General features: G+C 46.6%; 1 protein-coding gene and 1 long non-coding RNA gene across 3 annotated transcripts in view; one reads left to right on the top strand and one right to left on the bottom strand.

The window, feature by feature from the left end:
* CSNK2A1 (casein kinase 2 alpha 1) overlaps positions 1–741 on the bottom strand; it is a 54,350-nt gene extending 53,609 nt beyond the window's left edge. For both annotated transcript variants that reach the window (XM_057529034.1, XM_057529035.1), the window contains exon 1: positions 601–741. The gene's annotated coding sequence lies outside the window, so the exon portion shown is untranslated. The remainder of the gene's footprint in view (positions 1–600) is intronic.
* An 86-nt stretch (positions 742–827) lies between these two features.
* The window catches only part of LOC130704821 (uncharacterized), a 41,260-nt gene continuing 27,084 nt past the window's right edge, over positions 828–15,003 (top strand). Inside the window, exons 1-2 of the long non-coding RNA XR_009005302.1 lie at positions 828–1,008; positions 7,800–8,154. This is a non-coding gene — a long non-coding RNA (uncharacterized LOC130704821). The remainder of the gene's footprint in view (positions 1,009–7,799; positions 8,155–15,003) is intronic.

Genomic DNA, 15,003 nt, shown 5'->3' with positions numbered 1-15,003 from the left:
CTAACCCTTAACTCCAACTCCACCCGTTCTGCCCCACTTCATGGTCCCTTCTCCTTTATCCTCACCGACCTCTCCCCAGGTCCCCTTCACCTTGCACCCCGGTGAGCAGGTGGGAAGCCCAATTTCGCCTAGAGGGACCTTAGAAGGCCCCCACTACAGCTGCTCTGCTCCGCGGGAGGGTCAACCCCAGCCTACACTGCGGGCACCACTCCCCTAGGCACCCTCCCCCAGCATCCCCCCCGGCGGCCCCACCCCTCCAGCTCCCTTCCCCCTCTGGCGACCCCCTCCTCCAACTTGCCCCCTAGTCCCCGCCCCAGCCCAGCCCTCTCCCCCGCAACAAGCTGGACTCTCGAGAGCCAGTTCCCACCCTCCTATCAGCCTCTGCCCCCAAGCCTCACTCCCCACCCTGGGGGGTGGCCCAGGGCCTCCCCGATGGGCTGCAGGATCCTCGGCTAGTGTGTGTGTCGGGGGGGGGGGGCAGGGGAAGGCGAAGGGCCGCTCGGGAGTCTGCTGGAAGCGTTAGAGGCGGCCGCGCCCCGCTGCCCCATCCTGGGCCCACCCGCACCCCCCAACGACCTCGCCTGGCGGCTCCCACGGTACCTGTGGTGGAAGCTGCAGCGGCAGCGGCCGCTCTCCCCTCTTCACACAGACAATATGGCGGCGGCGGCGGAGGAGACACACGGCTCGGCCGCCAGCCGCAGGGACCAGAGCGAGGCTGCAGCCGCCGCTGCCGGAAGCGGAAACCCCCCTCCGACCAGGAGGCGGGGCGGGACCGCTTCCGACTCCTCCCCCAGCGGAATCTCGCAGAGTGCGGCGCCATGCTGGGATGTGTCATTGTATCCCTAGGAGTTCAGTTCCGGACTGGGGCGCAAAATGGAACAAGTTCTCAACGTAAAGCATAATAAGGAGACTTGCAATAATTAAGCGCATTTTATTTCAGTACCTGTACGAACTGACGAGAGAGAGAACACGAACCTCCCACTAAGTGTATAATTGGTTTCACCCAAGGTAAGATGGTGGTCCCTAGGTTTCCCGCACTTCACCCAGCTGGCGAGTTCTAAAAGTCGGCAAGCCGGCCCGCCTTTCTTGGAAAGAAGCATGCGCGACTTTCAGAGCTGGAGAGCGAAGCGTTTTGGGAGTTGAAGTCTGCTGCTCCGGCCCCTCGTCTAGGGTTGGGGTTCCAGCAGCACATTTTTTTCTGCTCAAACTTCGAGTTCCGGAACAAGTGAACGAAAGTTGGACCCCGGGAGTGGTGTGGCGCAGCAGTCGAGGAAGTGACGGTAGTAGCACTCTAGAGACTGAGACCCAATTCATGCCTCTTACAGGAGCCCTTTGCAGAGCTGCCCATCCAGAATAAACTGTTTTCTCCCTTCAATCTGCCTCCCTCCACCCCGCTTGCCTGGGCAACGGCTCCAGGGCAGCTATAGGGCAGTTTTTATCTTGCAAAACTGATCATGACGTCCTCTTGGTTAAAAACCTCCCAAGTCTTTCCTTTGTGCACCAAAGATAGCCCAAGCTCTTCTCTTGACATCCAAGTTCCTGCATAATTTGGACACTCCCTTCGCCCCCAAGCCGCCTCTTCTGCCCCTCTCATTTCAATTTCATGATGCTCCCACCCACTAAAACTGCAGACTATTCTTGGAACTTGTCAGCCTTCCTCTCTTTGCACTGGCAGTTACTTCTGTTACTGTCACCTCCTGGACTGGCTAACTTCTGTATGTCCAGCGGGCTAATCCTTTCCTCTCAGGATCTTCCCTACCTTTAGTTCCCTCAGACCTAGGCACCATCACTCAGCAACCTTACTGGTCCCTAGCCTGCCTGTTCCATCAGACTGTGAGCCCCCAGTGGACAGGGCTGAGTCTGATGATCACCCTGTTCCCTGCAGGCCCTGCTAAAAGCTTGTGTGTGTGTTACTGAGAGGAATTCAAGTGTTAGCCTCCCCTCTGGTAGGGCAGTGGTGTGAGGTCTGGAACAAGTGTTAGAATGTTGGGTTATTTTGGTACCTGCTTTTATCCCTGAGCTGCCTCAGAATAGCTGCTACCCAGGATGGGCCTCCCCACCCTCTCCAGCCCTCCTTTCACAGTTCATCAGTTGACTGGCACCTCTGCTTCCAAAGAGACAGTCTCCTCCCCTGTGGGATGGGGTGGTGGCAGCTGCAGACATATAGTGGTGGTCTCAGGGAGGTGTCCATGACCTTTTCTGAGCCTCATCTGTCAGACAGGTCTGTGTCATTTGACCCCAATGGGCTGAGAGTCCACAGAAATGGCTCTCTGGGTGCCCACAGGCTGGTTATTTCTCCATTATGGGTCTTGGTTTCCCCACTTGTGGACTGAGAAGGTTAGACAAGATGATTCCAAGGTTTCTGTGAGGCTGTCTTCCAGGAAATGGGGCCTTCGCTTAGCTTTTGGATAATGTCTTTTCAGCTCTTGTGGCTCCTTTTCCCCTATCTTTATTCACATTTATTCACTTCACAGCTGTTGATCACTTGCCATGAGCCAGACAGTGTGCTAGACGCTGGGGATGTGGCATGAGCAAGATAGATACCAGTTTCTCATGAAATTCACCTTCTAAAGTGATAAATAATGCATAGATAAAAAAATGAATAAGTACTGTGAAGGAAAAATATAAGTAGCTGTGAAAAAGAATGAAAGAGGGGAGAACTTTAGCTTGAGTGGTTCAGAAGATCCCTCTGAGAAAAAACAGTAAGAACAAAGGTCCTGAGGCAGGAAAGAGCTTGATAAGTTTGAGGAAGGAGGCCAGCGGGGCTGAAGCACTGTGAGTGAAGGGAAGAAGGGTAGGAAATATGGTGGGAGAGGTGGCCAAGGCATTCAGGTCATGATTAGGAGTCTGGAATTTCATCTGAAAAGAGTGGGGGTAATTCCCAAGACTTATCCCTCACACCTTTCCTGTGATCTCGGCCCCTCCTACAGCCTCAGTTCTTCATTCTTCTACCCAATTCCAGCCTCCGTCCCTGACATCATTCAGAGGGCTCACCCAGGCACAGACATACAACCCTTTGCACTTTGTAGGACACAGTTGAGACCCAACCCCTGCCATTTCTCAGGCTAGCCTGGTATAGGTCTCTGGTTCCAAAAAGCTATCAGTCTCCAGTGTTCACTAGTTATGGAGCCTCCAAAGACCAGCTCAGTTATCTTTAATACTAACTTCCTGACCCCCACAGCACAACTCTCAGGCTAGACTTCCTTCAAACAACAACAACAGCCACAACCACTGTTAAGATGTTCACAGTACTTGTCCTGTGCCACACATTGAATGTTCATCATCTCATTTAATCCTCACATCAGCCCGATGAGGTAGGAACTAAAAGTATCCCACTGTACAGACCAGGAAACTGAGGTTCAGTCAGATTACAGGACATGCCCAAGGTCACATACAAGAGATGGAGCTTGCATTCCAACCAGGGCCATAGGCACTGCGTAAGAAGAACCTCAGCATATCAGCTTTCTATTGTTGCTCAACAAATCACCCCAGAACAGAGTGGTTTAAAACAACAATAAATTTTTGGTTATGTTTGTGTGGATTGGCAACTTAGACATGTCTCAGCTGAGACAGCTCTTTTCTGCTGTACATGGTCTTGCCCAGGCTTACTTCTATATTTGCAGTCAGTTAGCAAGTCAGCAAGCTCACTGGTCCTATATGGCCTCATTCACAGGTCTGGCAGGTGGCTGGGCCTGCTGGCTTGAGTGCCTAGGTTCTTCTCCATGTGGCTTCTTCAGCAAGCTAGCTCAGGCTTCCTCATGATGGCGTCTGAAAGGAAAAGAATGAAAGCAGCAAGGCCTCTTGAGGCCTAGGCTCGGAAGAGCTGTAGCATCACTTTCACTGCATTTTATTGATCAAAGCCTGTCACATGGCCAGCTCAGATTCAAGGAGACTAGAAATAGACTCCATCTCTTGATGGAAAAAACATCAAAGTCATATTGCAAAGAGTCATGTGTGGGGGTGGGGGGATCATTGTGGCCATCTTTGTAAACAACATAGCATGCTAAGTGACCATGGGTACAGAACTGGTTAAGTAAGTTATGGTACAGCGACACATGGTGCTATTAACAGGGAGAGCACTTAGTATGTGTCAGACACTATACAAGATGCTTTACGTGTGTTAACTCGTTTAATCCTCACAATAGCCCTATGTGACAGTTACATGTTTATCCCCATCTACAGATTAAGCACACCAAGTCTCAGAGAGGTTAAACCGTGTGTGCAAGGTCACACAGCTAGTAAGTGGCAAAGCTGTTAAAAGTGATGAGGATCATTTAATTTCTGGACATGGAAAGCTGTGAGAAAAAGCAAGAGACAAAACAAAAGTTTGGTGAGAACACATTTTAAAAACACTTTAAAATGGGTATATGTATATGTATTATATAGTTTTAGACAAAGTTCAGGAAGGATTTACCACAAACTTTTTTTTAAAAAATATTTATTTATTTATTTGGCTGCATCAGGTCTTAGTTGCGGTGCGCAGGATCTTTAGTTGCAACACGTGAACTCTTAGTTGTGGCATGTGGGAATCTAGTTCCCTGACCAGGGATCGAACCCGGGAGTATGGAGTCTTAGCCACTGGACCACCAGTGAAGGCCCCACAAACTCTTAATGGAGCTTATCCCAGGAGACAGGAAGAGGAGAGAACTTTAAACACTTCTGCCTGCACTGTGTGAATTTTTTGTTTGATTTTTTCTTTTTGCAACACACATGAATTTTTATTTCAACACTGAACAAAGAAAAAAGCATTTAAAAAATGTTCTTCAACTTATCTCTCACTTCTGTCTATTTGGTTTTTACATTTACTGTTTTGTTTTTTTTTTTCTTTTTGACACTACCCCAGCCCAGCCCCTTTTCAATTCTGGCCTGAAGTTTTGTGACTACCGTAGGGGGCCCCTCCTTTCTCCCCCTCCCACGTGCTCTGCACACTGCTACTGGAGGAAAGTTTATTAACCACAATGTACCTTTCTTGCTCAAGAGTTTTCAGTGGCATTGCATCACCTTCAGAGAAAGTCCAAACCTCTTGGCCTTGTGTATATGGCATGTGTAAAGTTGACTCCAACTTGGTTGGATTCCAGCTCTGTCATTTACTAGCAGTATAACCTTGGAGAAGTTATTGTGTTTGACCTCTCTGAGCCTTAGTTTCCTTACCTGTTAAGAAAAAGAGAGAGGGAGAGAGAGAAAAAGAAAGAGAAGGAAGAAAGAAAGGGGAGAGGATATGATACTGAATATAGTTCCCTGTGCTATACGGTAAATCCCTGTTGTTTATCTATTTTATATATGGTAGTGTGCATCTGTTAATCCCATACTCCTAATTTATCCCTCCCCCCTTCTCCTTTGATAACCATAAGTTTATTTTCTATGTCTGTGGATCTGTTTCTGTTTTGTAAATAAGTTCATTTGTTTTATTTTTTAGTTTCCACATATAAGTGATATCATATATTTATCTTTCTCTAACTTACTTCAGTTAGTATGATAATCTCTAGGTCCATTCATGTTGCTTCAAATGGCAATATTTCATTCTTTTATGGCGGAGTAATATTCCATTTTGTGTGTGTGTGTGTGTGTGTGTGTGTGTGTGTATATATATATATATATATACACACACACACACACACACACACACACACATACATACTATTTACAATAGCCAAGAAATGGAAGAAGCCTAAGTGTTAGGCTGCCTAAGTGTTAGGCTGCTTCCATTTCTTGGCTATTGTAAATAGTGCCACTGTGAACATTGGGGTGCAGCATGACCTATCTTGCAGCAAATTAGATTACTATTCAATGACTCAGTCTCTCCCGCAGTCAGGACTGACTGATACTCCCTACTCCGTTGATATTAGATACGGCCATGTGATTTGCTTTGGCCAGTGGAATGTGGATGAAAGCGACAATGTGCAAGTTCAGCCGAGGCCTTAAGAGATCTCTCATGTTTTCAATTGCCCCCTTGGAATTTCCACCTCTGCCTTAAGGATGGGGGTGTCATTAGTGCATTCTGTCTTTTGAAACAGAGTTCCCATCAAAGTTGCCATAGCAAAGTCTGGGATAAAAATAGTTTTGTAGTTTAGTGTTTAGTTTGTATTATTATTATTTTTTTTTTGGCCAGCTGCACTACATGGCTTGCAGGATCTTAGTTCCCCAACCAGGGATCGAACCTGGGCCCCTGGCAGTGAGAGCGCAGAGTCCAAACCACTGGACTGCCAGGGAATTCCCTGTATTAAATTTTAAATTGTATTTTTTTTCATGAACTCTATCTCTTTTGAATGTCAGGAAGCTAAAGAGGTAGGAAGAGAGTGCTCTGTGTCAATTTAGGGAAGCAATAGCTTCCATCCAAATCCCCAACTTCAAACAGGCTGGTCCAGAAGAATGAGAGACACATGGAGTAGCCAAACCCAGCAGAACCCAGGCAAGATCAGCCAAACCCCAAATGGTTTGGGAGAGGGAGAGGGAGAAATCAATATTTGCTGCTGTAAGGCACAGACATTTGGGGTGGTTTGTTATGTAACATTATTATTATGATATACCCATCTCATAGGGTCCTTGTTAGGATTAAATAAGTGATACGGTAAAGCCCTTAAAAATATGCTGACATATAGCAAGGGTACAATCAATGTGAGTGATTATTATTTGGGGTGCAACTGTGAACAAAACAGTCCCTGTTCTCACGGGTCTCATGTTTTGTGGAGAGATGTGTCAGATGGTGTCACATCTGACGTGGAGAGATGTATGCTCTGTCAGAGGGTGATGAGCGCTATGGAGGAAAATGAAGCAGGGAAGGGAGAAGGGGATGCTGTGGTGTAAATTCAAATAGGTGGTCAATGAAAGCCTTGCTGGGGAGGTGATTCTTGAAGAAACACCTGGAAGAGGTGAGGCAGGGAGTCATGAGGGTATATGGGAGAAGATTGTTCCAAGCAGAAGGTGGGCAAAGACCATAAAGTGGACTCATGCCTGGTGGGTTTAAGGAACAGCCAGTAGATAGGGTAGCTGAGCTGAATATGACATCAGGGAGATTCCCCTGGGACTAGTTCATGCACAGTTTGTGGGTCATTGTGAGGACTTTGGCTTCTGCTATGAGTGAGGTGGGCCGTATTGGAGGGTTTTGACCAGAAAGAGGACAGGACCTGCTTTGCATTTTTACAGGATCTCTGTAACTGCTGGGTGTAGAATAAATGGAATATAAATGAGGGTTGAAGCAGGGAGACCAGGTAAGCGGCTACCGCCACAATCCAGACAGAAGATGGTGATGGTTTGAACCAAGGTTAGACTTTGGGGTTATTTTGAAAGTAAAGCCAAAGGGACAGATTGAGTATGGAGTGTTTGAGAGAGAAAGGAATTGAGGATGACTCCAAGGTTGTTGCCCAGAAGAATGAAAGAAGGAATTTGCCATTCACTGAGATGAGGAAGGCTATAGGAGGAGAACTTTGTTTCAGGGGAAAGGAGGGGAGAATTACCGGTTCCATTTGGAACTTGTTAAATTTGAGGCACCTATCAGACTTCCAAGTGGAGATGCCTAGTTAGAAGTTGCATGTATGAATCTGAGCCCAAGCTGGAGTTGTAATTTTGGGAGTTGTGATGGACTGAATTGTGTCTCCCCAAAATTTATATGTTGAAACTCTAACCCCCCAATATGACTGTGTTTGGAGATAGGGCCTATAAGGAGGTAATTAAGATTAAATGAGGTCACAAGGGTGGGGCCTTAATACGATAATCCTTATAAGAAGAGGAAGAGACATCTGAGTGCCCCCCATCTCTTTCTTTTTCCCTGTGTGTATGTGTGTATGTGTGTGTTTGTACAGAAGAAAGGTCATGTGAGGACACACGAAGAAGGTGGCAAACCAGGAAGAGAATTCTCACCAGAAACCAACCCTGCTGGCACCTTTATCTTGGACTTTCAACCTCCAGAACTGTGAGAAATAAAAAATACATTTCTGTTTTTAAGCCACCCAGTCTGCGGTATCTTGTTATGGCAGAGTAGATTAATACAGGAGTCATCATTGTGGAAATGGTTTCTAAAGCCATGCGTCTGGGTGAGATCTCCAACAGAGTGAGCATAGACAAAGAAGAGGACAGGACAAAGGACTGAGACCCCGGGCCCCCAACATTAAGAGACAAGGAACCAACAATGGAGCCTGAGAGGGAGCAGCTGGTGAGGTAAGTGTCCTGGGAACCAAGTAAGGAAAACATTTCAGTGGGGGAGAATTGCTGATCTATGTCAAGTGCTGCTGAGAGGTCAGGGAAGATGAGGACCAAGAACTGATTCAGCCAAGTGGAGGGCATTGTTACTTTGACAGGAAAGAGTTTAGGTAGAATGGTGGGAACAAAAGCCTGATTGGAGTGGGATTAAGAAAGAGTATATGAAGATTAAGATATAAATGCATACATACATACACACATAAGGGGAAAGGAAAGCTCTTAACAGTAAAAGGACAACTAATAAATACAGAAAAAGAGGAATTAGAAATTTACCATTTGGCAACCACTGTAGTAATAATTGTTTCAGGAGAGAATCATTAATGGATGCTGCAATAGTGGATTAAAGTTTGACAAGAAACAGGATATCTGCATAGTCTTAGAGTATCTCCTCACAAGATACTTATTAATTACGAAGAGTAAAATAGTAACTTTACAGTGGAGAAACCCAGCAGACACCACATCAACCAAGTGATGAGGTGAGCATCGCCAGTAATGGGGCAAATTGACCTCACGTCCCGCCTCATGTGATGCACTGAGGGGATCATAGCATCCTTTCAGTGGTATTTCTGCCAAAAATGCATAACTGATTCATGAGGAAACATTAGACAAACCCAAATTGAGGGATGTTACTGCGGAATGACTGGCTTGTACTCTTCAGAAATGTTGAGCTCATGAAAGACAAAGACAGACTAAGGAGCAGTTCTAGATTAAGGAGACTAAAGAGACAGAAGAACTAGAATGGAATGTGAGATCCTGGACCAGGAAAAAATTTTCACTTACTGTAGAAGATATTACTGGGACAACTGGTGAAATTTGAATAAGGTCTGTAGATTAGATAATTGTATCAATGTAAAAATTTCTGATCTTGATTATTGTAAGAGAGTGTCCTTGCTTTTAGGAAATACACACTTGTTTTTAGGGGTAAAGGGAATCATGTCTGCAACTTACTGTAAAAGAGTTCAGGAAAAGGAGGAAGAGAGAGAGAATGACACAGCAAAGGTGGTAAAATCTGGGTGACTGGTATTTGGTTATTCCTTGTACTATTTTTGTACCTTTTCTGTAATGGAAGGAGAGACATGGAGGCAGTGGTATGGACAATTTTTGAGGAGTTTTGCTGTGGGACTGAGGATGGGGTGGTAGGTGGAGAGCAAACGGGTCAAGAGAAGTTACTTAAATGCAGAAATACTAGCATGTTTTTATGTTGATGAGAATGATTCAGTAGATTGGAAATGATGATGATGCAAGAGGGAGAAGAGTGTGGCTAGAAGGGAGAAAGATGGTGGGGTCTGTACACAGTGGAGGGTTGACCATGGCTTGGAGCACAGGTAGTTGGTCCCTGGTCACAGAAGAGAAGGCAGAATATTTATAAGTGGGTACCAATGAGGGTAGGCAGGTAGCTGTGTAGTGGAAGTTTGTGGAAGTATTTTCTAATTGCTACAGTTTTCCCTGTGGAATAGGAAGCAGGGTCCTCAGCTAAGAGTGAGAACGGAGGAGAAGGTGATAGAGGTTTGAGGAGAAAAGAGGAAGGAATTGCCTGGGGAGAATTAATGGACAAGGGAACTCTAGCGTAATTGTCAGGCAGAGCTAAAGACCTCATTGAGACTAGCCATCATGTAAGTAAAGTCAGACCAGCCCACGTGGTGGTGTGTCGGTCCCTAGCCACATTCTACTGCAGGAGAACAAGCACAGAGGGACAGAGGGTGTCAACTGGTGGGTGTTTAGCCAGAGCGGGGCAGGGCCATCTCGGGTGTGCAGTGCATGGGAATAATGCTGCCCTGTGGCTTTACTCAGCAAGAAGACAAATGAGGACACAAGGGAAAAGGTGATAGGCTCAACGGATCAGAGCTCTCCCAGTAGGACTGAAGGGTCGTTGGCATTGGGGTACTGGATAGAGTGAGCTAGAAAGATAGGAGGCAACTGTCATTGAGCTGGCTGCTAGAAATTGAGATAAAGGAAGGGGTGCAGGTAACGAATGTGACACGTTGCCCTCCCTGGGCCACCATGGTAGAAAAGCCACCTGTTGGTGCTTCCAGCCAACAGCCAGCCATTGAGCCTTCAGATAAGCATGGCCCCTGCCAACATCTGACTGCAACCAAGCAAGAGCTGTCCAGCTGATCCTTTCAAACTCCTGATTCACACAATAGTAAGGAAAAAATGGTTGTTTTAAGCCACTAAAAATTGGAGTGGTTGTGATTCAGCAATAGTAACCAAATAGAACTGCTGGGTCCACTGGAGTGTCAAGGGCGTATTAAGTTCTAATGCCCTAAGGCATGGGTTTTCTGTAATCAAGTAACATCTCCTCTTTGGTAGTTGGGGACACCAAGGTTCAGAGAGGTTTAGTGACTTGCCCAACCTTGCACAGCTAGTGAGCAGTGAGTTGGGCTCTGAGCCCGGACAGTGCGGCTCAGAGCTTGTTTTCTCACTAACCCAGCATACATACTGTCCCCAGCGCACAGCATGGCATCTGGCACATGTAGGCTCATGCTGAACAGCAGACTGAGCTGTGCCTGGGATTTCCTCTGCCTTCCATCCCCAGCTTCTCTCTCCTCCCCCACATTCTTCTTCAAGTTGTCCTGGGTGTCTTAGTCCACATGGCGGAGGAGATGGGCAACCCTATCCTTTGGGTGACCATTCATGCCTGCACGCTACCATTCAGCAGGTTTTCCTGAGTGCCAACTCTGGGCAGACACTTCTAGGTTCTCAGTACACAAGGGAAACAAGTCAGTGTCCTTGGCCTGCCTGGTGGACCTAAGTCAAGTGGGGAGAAGATAACCAGATAAATCTATCATCACAAACTGGGCTTATTGCTATCCTATGAGTGAGTGGTGTATGAACATGCATAGCAGGAAAAGCTGTCTTAGGGTAGGGAGGGAGGAAGAGTTTGCCCAGTGAAGGCAAGGAGGGGGCCGTGACTGGGCTGACCAAGGAGGAGGAACAGCTTAGGCCACAGATCCTAAGAGAGGAGCATGCTGTTGCATTAAAGGCATGTGGAGGAGGCTGATGGGACCTGAACATACATGAGGGTGGTGGGAGAGTGGAGGGAACATTGGGAGAAATGAGATGAGGGAGGTGGGCAGAGGCATTTGGCTTAAGAACAATAGGGAGCCATGGAAGGCTTAAGCAAGGGGGGTGACTTTATGATTTTTCACTCATAAAAGATCTCCTTGGCTGCTAGGTGGGGAGCAAGGAGGAGGGGAGCAAGGGGTGGGCTGTGTGAGAAGTGGTGGTGTCATAGACTTGAGTAGAAGCAGTAGGGGAGACGGAGAGGAATGGATTGATTTGGGCTGTGTTTTGGAGCTGGAGTCCAGCACAGGGAAACTGAGGTCCAGTGCTTCCACAGACAGCCCCCCAGCTCTCCCAGCCCATTGGGGGCTTTCAGATACTTCTACCTTGTGGGAATCACATGTGGGTGGTTGGATTGGGGAATGGGTGCCTAGGGTAGGTGACCCCTGACCTTTGCCTGGTGACCTTTGAGTCTTGAATTGGGCTTTGAAGGAGCCATGGGGACCTTATGGGGCAATGGAGTGTGTCCTTAGAGGACAATCCCATCATCCCTCATTTCACACTGGGTAGGTCACTTCCCCTCTATGAGCCATAGTTTCCACATTGGTAACATGGAAAGGGACAGTACATACCACACTTTGGTGACATTACCCCCATTTTACAGGTGAGACCACTAATCCTCAGAGAGGGGGAGCGACTGTCCAGGGTCACACATGAGTAAGTGACACAGAACCCAGGTCATAACCTGTACTCTTGACCTCTCTGCTGCCCCATGTGCCTCCACCCTTTCCTGCGGCCTTAGGGCCTGAGGATGATTAGCTCGCACAACATGGTCTTTCCAGGAGGCCAAGGAAATCCACCGCTGGATGCTGGGGGGTTAGAAGCATAGGTTTGGATTCAATTTCCAGTCCCACTCAGGGACCTTATTCTGTTTGAACCTCAGTTTCTCCCTCTGAAAATGGGGTAAAACTACACACTGTGTAGCACCCGGTAGGGGAACTGCAGATGTAATGATTCATACGTGCAAGTCGCTTTCCTAGCACAGTACCTTTTGAGGGGCGGGCACTCCTCAGTGCTTGCTGCTGCCATGATTGTCATGCAGTATAACAGTGGGTTGAAATCGGGACCCAGTGTTCCTTTTAACCATAATTATAACGCTTCTTTTCTTTTCTAAAATGAAATTTACAAATAACATAACCTATTGACACACATATTTTTAAACATAAATAGTACCTTAATTGTAATATAAAAGAAAGTAAAATGAAAGTAATTTAGAATAAATCAACACATAAATATTTGGGCACAATATTGTCACAGAGTGCAGTCAGTCCTCCATATCCAAGGATTCAACCAACCTCGGACTGAAAATATTAGAAAAAAAAATTTTTTTTTTTCAGAAAGTCCTAAAAAGCGAAACATGAATTTGCCACATACTGGCAACTATTTACGTGGCATTTACATTGTTTTAGGTATTATAAGTAATCTAGAGATGCTTTAAAGTAAATGGGAGGATGTGCGTATGTTATATGCAAATACTACGTTGTTTTATATAAGGGACTTAAGCATCCACAGATTTTGGTATCTATGGGAAGTCCTGGAACCAGTCCCCCTCGGATACCGAGGGACGACTGTAGTCGGGAAGGCATGGATGTGGGTAGGATCACTGTGAAACTGTGGGCTGAATCAGGAGTTCTGACAACTCAAACACCACAACTGCATGGCCATGGTGGTCCAAAATGTGAGTGGTTCTAGGTAAAGTTTTTTTTTTTTTTAAGGAATTCCTTTTTAAAAAATTATTATTTATTTATTTATTTTATTATTTTTAGCTGTGTTGGGTCTTCGTTTCTGTGTGAGGGCTTTCTCTAGTTGTGGCAAGCGGGGGCCACTCTTCATTGCGGTGCGCGGGCCTCTCACTATCGTGGCCTCTCTTGTTGCGGAGCACAGGCTCCAGACGTGCAGGCTCAGTAGTTGTGGCTCACGGGCCGAGTTGCTCCGCGGCATATGGGATCTTCCCAGACCAGGGCTCGAACCCGCGTCCCCTGCATTGGCAGGCGGACTGTCAACCACTGAGCCACCAGGGAAGCCCCTAGGTAAAGTTTTGAACCAAGCACAGCCTGGTCTGTTCCCAAATAATGTGGTGGTTGCTTTCCTGGCAGATTCACTGTATATTAAAACCAAGCAAATACTATGCTGGAAAAGGCAAAATTATAGACAATAAAAAGATCAGTGGTTGCCAAGGATTTGAGGCGGGGGAGGATGCATAGATGGCGCACAGGGCATTTTTAGGGCAATGAAACCCTTCTGTGTGATACTGTCACGGTGGATACAGGACATTGTGCATTTGTCAAAATCCACAGAACCTTGCAACACAAAGAGTGAATCTTAATGTAAACTATGGACTTTGGTTAAAAATGATGTATCAGCATCAGTTCATCAATTGTAACAAATGTATCACACTAATGCAAGGTGTTAATAATAGAAGAAACTGGGTGTGTTGGGGGAGAGGAAGTCTAAAGGTACTTAGTATAATTTCTGCACAAATTTTCTGTAAACCTAAAACTAAAACGAAGCCCATTAAAAATTATCAAAACAAGCCCCCCCAAATTCCCTGGCAATCCAGTGGTTAGGACTCCGCACCGTCTCTCTGCTGAGGGCCCAGGTTCAGTCCCTGGTTGGGGAACTAAGGTCCCACAAGCTGCACATTGCAGCCAAAACCACCCCCCACCCAAAACAAAAAAACAACACACACACACAAGCCCCCGCACATTGTGTTTGCTGTGAAATAGAATTTGGTCCCAGGCTCAGATCATTAAAACCAAGGTTTTCACCTACGCTAATTAACAAAGGGCCGTTTGAATACCACGTACAACTTGGGATCTGTTGCAGGATGTCTGCACTCCTGCTCCCCTCCTGCTCTATGCTTGGGGCACCCCCCAGTCACTGGGGGCTGCCCAGTGCTCCTGGAAGTGCTGCCCTACTTGGGATTTCGGCACTGGACCCTTGCCCTCCGTCCCTTGACCTTGAAGAACATTCTTTAGAACTCATAACCCCCTGCTTGCCGACTTTGGGTGATGGAGGCATGGTGGCCAGATTGAAAAGTCTCCCTAGCCTCAGGAGCACCAAGGTGTCACCATGAACACAGATCACACCTCAGCTTCCAGAACTCCTACTTTGAATATGGATCCCAGTCCCTTACTCATTGTGTGAGCTTGAATGAGTCATATCACTTTACTGAGCCTCAGTCTCCCCATTGGTTGGAAAGAGGGTGATAACACCTGCCTCACAGAGTATATTCATTTGTTCAGTAAATATCTACAGAGCACCTACTGTTTGTATTGGGGCTATAACAGTGAACAGAACAAACATCCCTTCCTTATTGGAACTCATGGTCTCATAAGGAAGATAGACAAAAATCAAATAAATGTGTAAGATAATGTCGAGGAGGAAGAAAAAGAAGACAGGGTCATAGACAGAAAGAGAGAAGGGCCAGAGCTCCTTGGTGAGTATAGTCACAGAAGGCTTCCTGAAGGAGGTGGCATTTGAACAGAGATCTGACTGAAGTGAAGGAGTGAGCCTTGCAAGTCTGAGGGGAGAGCTTTCCAGGCAGAGGGAACAGCAAATATCAAAGCCCAGAGGTGAGAATATGCTTGGTGTGTTTGAGAAGCAGCAAGGAAGCAAGCTGGCAGGGAATGCATGAGTTAGAGGGGAGAGGAAATGAGGACAGGAAGATAGGGAGAGAGCAGACTGCAAGGAATCTGGGTTTTATCCCAAGTGTAGCAGGGAGAAAACTTGAAGTTAATCACT

Source organism: Balaenoptera acutorostrata, chromosome 15 (assembly GCF_949987535.1).
Source record: "Balaenoptera acutorostrata chromosome 15, mBalAcu1.1, whole genome shotgun sequence".
NCBI classification, from domain to species: domain Eukaryota; kingdom Metazoa; phylum Chordata; class Mammalia; order Artiodactyla; family Balaenopteridae; genus Balaenoptera; species Balaenoptera acutorostrata.
The sequence above is the reverse complement of the archived record's forward strand: the minus strand, read 5'-3'. Positions and strand labels throughout refer to the sequence as shown.